General features: G+C 45.1%; 3 non-coding genes across 3 annotated transcripts; all 3 read left to right on the top strand.

The window, feature by feature from the left end:
* Nucleotides 1–6,704: 6,704 nt before the first annotated feature.
* TRNAF-GAA (transfer RNA phenylalanine (anticodon GAA)) lies at nt 6,705–6,777 on the top strand. Its single transcript has one exon. It is a non-coding gene; the product is annotated as a tRNA-Phe (tRNA).
* Nucleotides 6,778–8,669: 1,892 nt separating this feature from the next.
* Nucleotides 8,670–8,742, top strand: TRNAF-GAA (transfer RNA phenylalanine (anticodon GAA)). The gene has a single exon. It is a non-coding gene; the product is annotated as a tRNA-Phe (tRNA).
* A 1,892-nt stretch (nt 8,743–10,634) lies between these two features.
* On the top strand, nt 10,635–10,707 carry TRNAF-GAA (transfer RNA phenylalanine (anticodon GAA)). The gene has a single exon. It is a non-coding gene; the product is annotated as a tRNA-Phe (tRNA).
* The last annotated feature ends 1,064 nt before the right edge of the window (nt 10,708–11,771 follow it).

Here is an 11,771-nt window from a genome sequence, read left to right as displayed (position 1 = left end):
TTTACTGGCACGTAAAAGAACTCCTGCGGGACTAAATTCCGGCACCTCGGCGTCTCCGAAAACCGTAAAAGAGTAGTTAGTGGGACGTAAAACAAATAGCATTATTATTATTATTATTACATTGTCAACAAAGGAAGATACTTTTTTGTTCACTTAGCTGCTAACGTAGCGCACAGAATTCTATGTGGCCAGTCACATTGTCAACAAAGGATGATACTTTTCTGTTCACTTAGGTGCTAACGTAGGGCACAGAATTCTATGTGGCCAGTCACATTATCAACAAAGGAAGATACTTTTCTGTTCACTTAGCTGCTAACGTAGCGCACAGAATTCTATGTGGCCAGTCGCATTGTCAACAAAGGAAGATACTTCTGTTCACTTAGCTGCTAACGTAGCGCACAGAATTCTATGTGGCCAGTCACATTGTCAACAAAGGAAGATATTTTTCTGTTCACTTAGTTGCTAACGTAGCGCACAGAATTCTATGTGGCCAGTCACATTGTCAACAAAGGAAGATACTTTTCTGTTCACTTAGCTGCTAACGTAGCGCACAGAATTCTATGTGGCCAGTCACATTGTCAACAAAGGAAGATACTTTTCTGTTCACTTAGCTGCTAACGTAGCGCACAGAATTCTATGTGGCCAGTCACATTGTCAACAATGGAAGATACTTCTGTTCACTTAGCTGCTAACGTAGCGCACAGAATTCTATGTGGCCAGTCACATTGTCAACAAAGGAAGATACTTCTGTTCACTTAGCGACCATCCTGTTCGTAGGGCTCTATGTGGTCGCACCTTTTTGTAACATACAACCAACCCACAGGCAGAACCCCACGCTCAAATGGGAGGCAATATTTCAGTAAAAGTTGTAGTTCTGTTATGGCACGACGCGCCATGTTGACATGTGAACATGTACGCATAATCACATTATGTCCAGAAGGATAGTCAGCAAGAGCAGTTGCTTGACATGGGGGTCGTAATCAAAGTGATGTGGTTGGTACAGAGGAGTACAGGGAAACAGGCCAGTGATGAGTTGCCTTGCACAGGTCGTCTAAGCACTACGATTGCACTCGATGACCGCTACTTTCTAGTTTCAGATTGGAGGAACCCTGAACGCAAAGCCATCCTTCTAAATAACGACGTTCGGGCAGCGACAAGTCACCGTGTTTCAACTCAAACTGTGAGAAACAGGTTGCACGAGACACATCACTCTCGACGCCCATGGCGAGGTCCAGCTTCCAAACCTAGATATCACGAGGCGCGGAACAGACGGGCTGAATGGTCTCTTTAGAATTGTCATCAAGTCCTTTTCAGCGATGACTGTCGCAGAAGTCTTGTTTATGAGGACCGTCAGCAACGTGTTTCGAGGCAATCAGGTCAGGCTTCATGTCTCACCGACAGACACACTGTCCAGTATGTGCAGCAAGGTGGTGTTCCGTGATGCCTTGGGGTGGCATTATATTGGATCACCGTACACCACTCTTAGTCACTTAGGGCAATGTCACGTCTATACGATAGAGGGACGACATCCTCCGACGCATAGCGACAGCGTTTTGAAGGAGAATGGACGATAACGTGCGCATTCGTCGTGCGGTTCTTATCAATGACTTCCTTCTCAATCTCAATATCACTCGACTCGAGTTCCCTCCGTGTTTCCCCGACGTGAACATTATTGAACATACCTGGGATGAAGTTAAGAAGGCTGTTTATGGACGTAACAACACACCAACCACTATGCGATACCTATGCGGAGTCACCATTGAGAAGTTGGAAAATATGGACCAACTCTACCATGATAATATGGCAGACAGTATGAAAATCCGCAGCCTGTTTCCAGTCATTCAACCGGGTCAGGAATGGAATGAATGATGCCCCATCTAGCGGCGAGGATAGGAACTGTGCCGACTGACGAAGCTGGTCGCACTCCTCTGGGGCACTGATTAATGACTGAGAGATTAAATGAAATGATATTGCTGAGTGTTGCAGGATTGAAAGATTACAGGGCAAACCGCAGTACCCGGAGGAAAACCTGTCATGCCTCCGCTTTGTCCAGCACTAATGTCATATGGACTGACCAGGATTTGAACCATGGAATCCTGTGGTCAGAGGCCGGCGCACTGCCGCCTGAGCCACGGAGACACAGCGGATAGTATGGTCGTCTGACGAGAAGTCATGTGGTTGCGGGGTAAGATGTGCGAGGGGGTAAGCATGGCTGTCGCGCATGCGTCTATCTCAAGTCTCAAGGATTGACAATAAACATCTGTTCCGTCCGCGAAGACTCTTACGAATTGAGGGGCTGCCTTGAAGTTTCAAAGTGGTCATGCAATTGTGCCTTAGTTACACATTTACTGTATGTGCTACATAATGATCAGTTCGATGATGAATATGCATTGATTCAGAGAGCTCGCATTGTCTGTCAGGACTGATGTTTGCAGTTAAGAGCGTAGTACCTGTTACTCGTGCAATACCTACAAACTACCGCGACTTTCGTCAGACGCAGATACGTAGTATTCCAAGATGAGTTCAGGAATGCATCAATGTAAGGGGACGTGATATCCGGTATTAAAGGTACTGGTGGTGGTGGCGGCGGTGGTATGATTTCTCGGCAAACACACTTGGCAGGTTACTCGGTTGTAGTATAGGCCTACGAGCTTCACAGGAACGTTCGGTGGGTTGCCGATACAGCCGGGTGTCAGACTGATAATTTAACCTATGGTATTCATTCTCGGTTATGCAGGGCTCTAGTTAGAACCGACAACTAAACGACCTGTACCGCTAAGTCAACTCGCTCGGTATAAAATCTGTCTAAGGACTTGTGTATCTGTGATTTTTGCAGCCAATGGTCCGAAGTGAACTCACACGCACTCACAAGTCGCAGTCTTGTAAAAGTGTTGCTGGAGACAGGCTTTGGCGGGTCTCCCAGTCGTTTATATCGCTGATGTGTTTTGCGGAGAGGGTAAGCTGGTTGCGGCTGTGGCCTATAATGGAAACTGTCCCGGCATTCTCGATAGTGCAGCAGAACGGAAATCCACGGAAAACCATACTAAGGACCGTGGGGACCAGCCACTCCGCCTCCCGAATATAGAGCGGGAAGTCTAGTAAATCTAGCCTGTTAAGCTGAAATATACTCTACTCGGTGAATACTGAAAACCTTATGTGGTGGTTGTAAAGTAGGCTAAATACTGAGCATTATAGAGAGGTGGTTTCCAGTCAGGTCCGCCTCTGCAGTGCAGTGGTTAGTGTGATTAATGCCACCCCCGGAGGCCCGGGTTCCATTCACACCTCTGCCACAAAATTTGAAAAGTGGTACGAGGGCTGGAACGGGGTCCACTCAGCCTCGAGAGGTCCATTGAGTAGAGTTAGGTTCTATTCCCACCTCAGCCATCCTCGAAGTGGTTTTCCGTGGTTTCCCACTTCTCCACCAGGCAAATGCCGGGATGGTACCTAACTTAAGGCCACGGCCGCTTCCTTCCCTCTTCCTTGTCTATCCATTCCAATCCCCCCCCCCCCCCGCAAGGCTCCTGTTCAGCATACCAGGTGAGGCCGCCTGGGCGAGGTACTGGTCATATTTCCCAGTTGTATCCCCCGACCCAGAGTCTGAAGCTCCAGGACATTGCCCTTGAGGCGGTAGAGGTGGGATCCCTCGCAGAGTCAGAGGGAAAACCGACCCTGGAGGGTAAACAGATAAAGAAGAAGAAGAAGAAGAAGATGATGAAGAAAATGAAGAACGTTTACAGTCAGAGAAGTCGCGGTTAGAATTCCGACAAATTTTTGTGAGATATTTGGAATAAAAGGAATCCCTGTGATTTAGAAACCTCGTGTACAAATAGAGGACACGCGGTTATGATTATCATATCTATAGTAGCGTAATGGCCTGCAAACTATAAGTTTACTTCAGCCTTACGGACTGCTGAAAATTGATTCAAAGAGCTGGGACCACGGCCCATATAGCTGACTCAATATCGGTACGCCATTGGTAGAGTATGCAGTATCACACTGCTTTGAACGAGGCATTAATGGCTCATCGAAACCGATAATTAAGAAGATTTGGTGGCTGTGGAGATTAAGGTAGTATTAGTAATCCAGTAATTTGATTTTGAATTGTGATATATAACATTGACAGAGTGTTTGAAAATATGTTATAGAAATTGTAAGGGGGGATTATTTTATTTATCCTTCTTCTTTTGACGTGAAATGTCCCTCGAATTTAAAGTCTCCGGCGAACGTAAAAAGTTATAATTGGCAAAAAGTGTTATTTATACGGGAACGGTTTGTATTTTATTTTAAAGCATCGATGTCAAGATTTGACCACGATAGCTGACGTAATGCGCATGACGCCATCAGAAGATGGCCGTACAGTTGAAGGAAGTTTATGGCGGTAGGATGTCACTTGCCACTTGTCACGTAGATGTTGCATAGAGACGAGTGAGGGGTAATTTGACTTCTCTCAACGAAGTATATTAGAAAACAAAAGAAAAATTAAAATATTCTAGTAAATGGAATAATAATGATTGTGAAAATTGATTAATTTTGGCATATTTTTTTAAAAAAATGTCCACGTACACCAGTGATTAGCGGATAAATCCACTAGAAAACATATTCGGCAGGAAACTGGAGTCAATAATAGAGATAATAGACTGCGAGCTTGCAATCTTGAGTTTGCTGTGCTGCCCTCTTTTAAGAAACTAGGCGTTATAACAAACTACAAAACAAGCTATTTTGTAAAGCATGCATCTCTAATTTTTCACATCATTCACTACTGTTCAATACATTTTTGATAATTGCTGGAAAGCTGAACATGAATAAATTGTATTATTTAACCCGTTTATCCTCCAGGGTTGGTTTTTCCCACGGACTCAACAAGAAATCCTACCTCTACCGCCTCAAGGTCAGTGTCCTAGACCTAAGACATTTGGTCAGGGATATAACTACGGAGGAGGAAAAAAACCTCACCCACAAGGCCTCACTTTCTATACTGAACAGGGGCCATGAGGGGGATGGGAAGAAAGAAGGAAGCGGCCGCGGTCTTAAGTTAGGTACCATCCCGACATGTGCCTGGAGGAGTAGTAATAAACCACGGAAAACCTTTTCTAAGATGGTTGAGATGGGAATCAAACCCCCTCTAATCAGATGACCTCCCTGAGTGGGACCATTTCCACTTCTCGTACCACTTTTGAAATTTCGTGAGAGAGACGGGAATCGAACCCGGGCCCTCGGGGGTGTCAGCTAATCACACTAACCACTACACCACAGAGGCAGATTGAATACGTAAAACGATGTAAAAATTTCAACTCGTTTATCATTTCCAAATACAATACACGAGAGAGATTTCACGTAACTCCAGCTTCTGTACGTACTACCAAGTGCTAGGACTTTTTCTCCATTCAAAGACTGATCAGAAAAGAAATAAAATATTCAGTCGTGACAAAATTCTTGCGTATCTTGTGCAGCGCATGGTCTTCTTTGGCACACAGCATTATTTCGTTACAACGTCCCTTATCTTTTGAGTGAACACGTGATGCTTTAAATTTTGATTTCTTTGATGTCCCTCGTGTGACTTTGACCTGACAGGAGAACTGGACAGAAATTATTTCCCCTCTCCTACGTTTTTCTTTTTTATTAAAGTTCATGCAATACAGTGGACTGCTTTTTACTACCACTACTGAATGTTTTCAATCATCCCCTGAAGGGGGAGTCGGGCCTCCTAGATGGTGAAGCTGTATCTCAGGCCGGGAGATTTGTGATGAACATCAAAGGGTTGGGGGGCTGTGGCTTATACTAGGAATTGTCCCGGCATACGCATTAGTGCAGCAGAATGGAAGACTACGGAAAACCACTGTCAGGACAGCCGACAATGGGGACCAGCCCCTCTCTGCCTTTAAAGAAAAATCACCACCTACACTGCAACCGTCGATGCTGTTTATTAACTCAGTTCGGGTAAACAAACTGGGTCGGTAGATGCAGAGTGGGTTGTTGTCCCATATGCTTTGTACTTTGACCGGCCAACTGAGCAGAGGAAAGTTGGCCACGGCTCTACCGTGGCTCCTCGCCTCTGCGTTGGCGAGACGGGCCTGGGGCACCCGTCGGCTGTCCTGAGAATGGTTTTCCGTGGTTTTCCATTCTCCTGCACTAAGGCGAATGCCGGGACAGTTCGTAGTATAGGCCACGGCCGCCTACCCCCTCACCTTCTCCGCACATCTCCTTCACCGTAACAAATCACCCGGCCTGAACGACGGCGTCACCGTCTAAGATGCCCGCATCCTCCTTCAGGGAAGGAATGAAAACGTATAGGAGGAAACAAACTGCCTTTACCTTACAGTCTACTGTCACGATCTTGCGTCTGTATTCCGTTCATCGGTATTTGTCGGATTATTTATTTTAACTCCATGTTGTCAGGTTCCGCGATTCTGCCAGCACAAAACGAATCACTATACACATCGCTTCCCGTTTCTAGTCGTTTAGTGACTTCGCAATAATGAAACTGCCCCTTCGCGAAGGTTCTGGTGTATCGATTTGTGCACTTGTGCGCAATCTGTCTATGTGGCTCCAAACTATTGGACACATAAGTTGGAGCCTGGTCTGTTTCTTCGTTTCTGATCAATGAAACAGGGACACTTATTCTTTGACTATAACCTTATCAAAAACAGGGATACTTACTTTTCGACTTTAAGCTTATCATGAACTTGTACTCACGTCATCAGCATGCCGAAATAGCTCAGTTGGGAGAGCGTTAGACTGAAGATCTAAAGGTCCCTGGTTCGATCCCGGGTTTCGGCAACAATTTTAAACATAATTGCAGAATCAATGATCAAAGTTAAGAAGTACACTCTTGGCCGACCTCTCGATGAATACAAAATTGTTTCAGGCTTGTAGATCCTGGTTTTTGGCTCGGAAATCGGTATAAATTCACTTGTATTCATTAAAACATAAACTGATAGAGGCGTCTTTACCAGTCTCAGATATCAAGAGCACCCGCAGAAATGTTTCCCAGGATGCCGGATGGGATTTGATCTATCGTCGCAGTCTATGCCTTCACAGATTGAGAAAAGGAAAATTATTAAGAATAAGATCAATATTCTTGAGGACAAAGGGAGCTGACCACTCTCTCCCTCTTAGTGACGAGATTACAAAGAGAGCAACACTTTATGTTCCTCTCCGTCAAAAGCTTACACGGCCTGTGCGTTTGTTTTGCTTGGTTTAAAAGGACGAAGCAATGAGATTACTAGAGGAGTTTAATTTTGATTCAGGGAATGTGGCAGCTTAATGAAAGGTAAATGGGAATTCCTGCCTCTATTCCTCGAAGTAGTGCAGCATCTTCAAGACACACTCCCCAGTGTTTAACGTCCCACTAAAGACTTCCATGGATTTCGGAGACGTCGTGGTGCCACAATTTTGTCCCTTATGAGTTCTTTAATGTGTCAATACATCTAACGACGCGAGGCTGAGGTATTCGTACATATTAAAATATACTACTGGACTGAATTGGAATCGAATCCACCAACTTGTGCTCAGAAGGCTAGTGTTCCACCGCCTGAGCTACTCAGCCTAGCGCTACGTGTAGCTACCTCTCCACCCGCATTCCAGCCTACCTGCCAATCCTAAAACACTTATAGGGCTGGGAATCGAACCTGAGCCGAAGAGGACGACAGTTCGTAGCGCTAACCATTACGCTACGAAGGGATTCAATCAATCTGCATTTTTACGTCTGTCGACCAGGTGGCAGATTCCCTACCAATTTATTATTTGAGATGCCAAACAGTCTCAAGTCCGTTATAAAAAAAACACAAACAAAGCAAAACTTGCTCTCTTCGTTATCTATTTACCCTCAAGGGTAGGTTTTTCCTTCGGACGCAGCGAGGGACCCCACCCTACCGCCTCCAGGGCAGTGTCCTTCTCAGTTCGGGTAAACAAACTGGGTCGGTAAATGCAGAGTGGGTTGTTGTCCCATATGCTCTGTACTTTGACCGGACAACTAAGCAGAGGAAAGTTGGCCACGGCTGTACCGTGGCTCCTCGCCTCTGCGTTGGCGAGACGGGCCTGAGCACCCGTCGGCTGTCCTGAGAATGGTTTTCCGTGGTTTTCCATTCTCCTGCACTAAGGCGAATGCCAGGACAGTTCGTAGTATAGGCCACGGCCGCCTACCCCCTCACCTTCACCGCACATCTCCTTCACCGTAACAAATCACCCGGCCTGTACGACGGCGTCACCGTCTAAGAGACTCGCATCCTCCTTCAGGGAGGGAATGAAAACGTATAGGAGGAAACAAACTGCCTTTACCTTACAGTCTACTGTCACGATCTTGCGTCTGTATTCCGTTCATCGGTATTTGTCGGATTATTTATTTTAACTCCATGTTGTCAGGTTCCGCGATTCTGCCAGCACAAAACGAATCACTATACACATCGCTTCCCGTTTCTAGTCGTTTAGTGATTTCGCAATAATGAAACTGCCCCTTCGCGAAGGTTCTGGTGTATCGATTTGTGCACTTGTGCGCAATCTGTCTATGTGGCTCCAAACTATTGGACACATAAGTTGGAGCCTGGTCTGTTTCTTCGTTTCTGATCAATGAAACAGGGACACTTATTCTTTGACTTTAACCTTATCAAAAACAGGGATACTTACTTTTCGACTTTAAGCTTATCATAAACTTGTACTAACGTCATCAACAAGCCGAAATAGCTCAGTTGGGAGAGCGTTAGACTGAATACCTAAAGGTCCCTGGTTCGATCCCGGGTTTCGGCAAGAATTTTAAACATAATTGCCAGAATCAATGATCAAAGTAAGAAGTACACTCTTGGCCGACCTCTCGATGAATACAAAATTGTTTCAGGCTTGTAGATCCTGGTTTTTGGCTCGGAAATCGGTATAAATTCACTTGTATTCATTAAAACATAAACTGATAGAGGCGTCTTTACCAGTCTCAGATATCAAGAGCACCCGCAGAAATGTTTCCCAGGATGCCGGATGGGATTTGATCTATCGTCGCAGTCTATGCCTTCACAGATTGAGAAAAGGAAAATTATTAAGAATAAGATCAATATTCTTGAGGACAAAGGGAGCTGACCACTCTCTCCCTCTTAGTGACGAGATTACAAAGAGAGCAACATTTTATGTTCCTCTCCGTCAAAAGCTTACACGGCCTGTGCGTTTGTTTTGCTTGGTTTAAAAGGACGAAGCAATGAGATTACTACAGGAGTTTAATTTTGATTCAGGGAATGTGGCAGCTTAGTGAAAGGTAAATGGGAATTCCTGCATCTATTCCTCGAAGTAGTGCAGCATCTTCAAGACACACTCCCCAGTGTTTAACGTCCCACTAAAGACTTCCATGGATTTCGGAGACGTCGAGGTGCCACAATTTTGTCCCTTACGAGTTCTTTAATGTGTCAATACATCTATCGACGCGAGGCTTAGGTATTCGAATATATTAAAATATACTACTGGACTGAATTGGAATCGAATCCGCCAACTTGAGCTCAGAAGGCTAGTGTTCCACCGCCTGAGCTACTCAGCCTAGCGCTACGTGTAGCTACCTTTCCACCCGCATTCCAGCCTACCTGCCAATCCTAAATCACTTATAGGGCTGGGAATCGAACCTGAGCTGAAGAGGACGACAGTTCATAGCGGTAACCATTACGCTACGAAGGGATTCAATCAATCTGCATTTTTACGTCTGTCGTCCAGGTGGCAGATTCCGTACCAATTTATTATTTGAGATGCCAAACAGTCTCAAGTCCATTATAAAAAAACACAAACAAAGCAAAACGTGCTGTCTTCGTTATCTATTTACCCTCAAGGGTAGGTTTTTCCTTCGGACGCAGCGAGGGACCCCACCCTACCGCCTCCAGGGCAGTGTCCTTCTCAGTTCGGGTAAACAAACTGGGTCGGTAGATGCAGAGTGGGTTGTTGTCCCATATGCTCTGTACTTTGACCGGCCAATTGAGCAGAGGAAAGTTGGCCACGGCTCTACCATGGCTCCCCGCCTCTGCGTTGGGGAGACGGGCCTGGGGCACCCGTCGGCTGTCCTGAGAATGGTTTTCCGTGGTTTTCCATTCTCCTGCACTAAGGCGAATGCCGGGACAGTTCGTAGTATAGGCCACGGCCGCCTACCCCCTCACCTTCACCGCACATCTCCTTCACCGTAACAAATCACCCGGCCTGAACGACGGCGTCACCGTCTAAGATGCCCGCATCCTCCTTCAGGGAAGGAATGAAAACGTATAGGAGGAAACAAACTGCCTTTACCTTACAGTCTACTGTCACGATCTTGCGTCTGTATTCCGTTCATCGGTATTTGTCGTATTATTTATTTTAACTCCATGTTGTCAGGTTCCGTGATTCTGCCAGCACAAAACGAATCACTATACACATCGCTTCCCGTTTCTAGTCGTTTAGTGACTTCGCAATAATGAAACTGCCCCTTCGCGAAGATTCTGGTGTATCGATTTGTGCACTTGTGCGCAATCTGTCTATGTGGCTCCAAACTATTGGACACATAAGTTGGAGCCTGGTCTGTTTCTTCGTTTCTGATCAATGAAACAGGGACACTTATTCTTTGACTTTAACCTTATCAAAAACAGGGATACTTACTTTTCGACTTTAAGCTTATCATAAACATGTACTCACGTCATCAACAAGCCGAAATAGCTCAGTTGGGAGAGCGTTAGACTGAAGATCTAAAGGTCCCTGGTTCGATCCCGGGTTTCGGCAAGAATTTTAAACATAATTGCCAGAATCAATGATCAAAGTTAAGAAGTACACTCTTGGCCGACCTCTCGATGAATACAAAATTGTTTCAGGCTTGTAGATCCTAGCTTTTGGCTCGGAAATCAGTATAAATTCACTTGTATTCATTAAAACATAAACTGATAGAGGCGTCTTTACCAGTCTCAGATATCAAGAGCACCCGCAGAAATGCTTCTCAGGATGCCGGATGGGATTTGATCTATCGTCGCAATCTATGCCTTCACAGATTAAGAAAAGGAAAATTATTAAGAATAAGATCAATATTCTTGAGAACAAAGGCCAGTATCCAGTATTCGGGAGATAGTATGTTCGAACCCCACTGTCGGCAGCCCTGAAAATGGTTTTCCGTGGTTTCCCATTTTCACACCAGGCAAACGTCTCTTGTACCGAGCTCGATAGCTGCAGTCGCTTAAGTGTGGCCATTATCCAGTATTCGGGAGATAGTAGGTTCGAACCCCACTATCGACAGCCCTGAAAACGTTTTTGCGTGGTTTCCTATTTTCACACCAGGCGAATGCTGGGGCTTTACCTTAATTAAGGCCACTTCCGCTTCCTACCCACTCCTAGCCCTCTCCTGTCCATCGTCGCCATAAGACCTATCTGTGTCGGTGCGACGTAAAGCAACTAGCAAATAATAATAATAGTAATAATAATAATAATAATAATAATAATAATAATAATAATAATAATAATAATAATAATAATAATAATAATAATTTATCGAGGTAGTGCAGCTTCTTCCAGACACACTCCCAAGTGGAGGTGAGTTGCGTATACCAATAACAATGTTATTTATTTAACGTCCCACTAACTACTTTCATGGTTTTCGGAGACGTCGAGGTGCCACAATTTTGTCCCGTATGAGTTCTTTAATGTGTCAATACATCTAACGACTCGAGGCTGAGGTATTCGAACATATTAAAATATACTACTGGACTGAATTGGAATCGAATCCGCCAACTTGATCTCAGAAGGCTAGTGTTCCACCGCTTTTGCTACTCAGCCTACCTGCCAATCGTAAATCACTT

This window comes from Anabrus simplex, chromosome 3 (assembly GCF_040414725.1).
Source record: "Anabrus simplex isolate iqAnaSimp1 chromosome 3, ASM4041472v1, whole genome shotgun sequence".
Classification (NCBI taxonomy): domain Eukaryota; kingdom Metazoa; phylum Arthropoda; class Insecta; order Orthoptera; family Tettigoniidae; genus Anabrus; species Anabrus simplex.
This window is presented reverse-complemented; position numbering and strand designations above follow the sequence as displayed.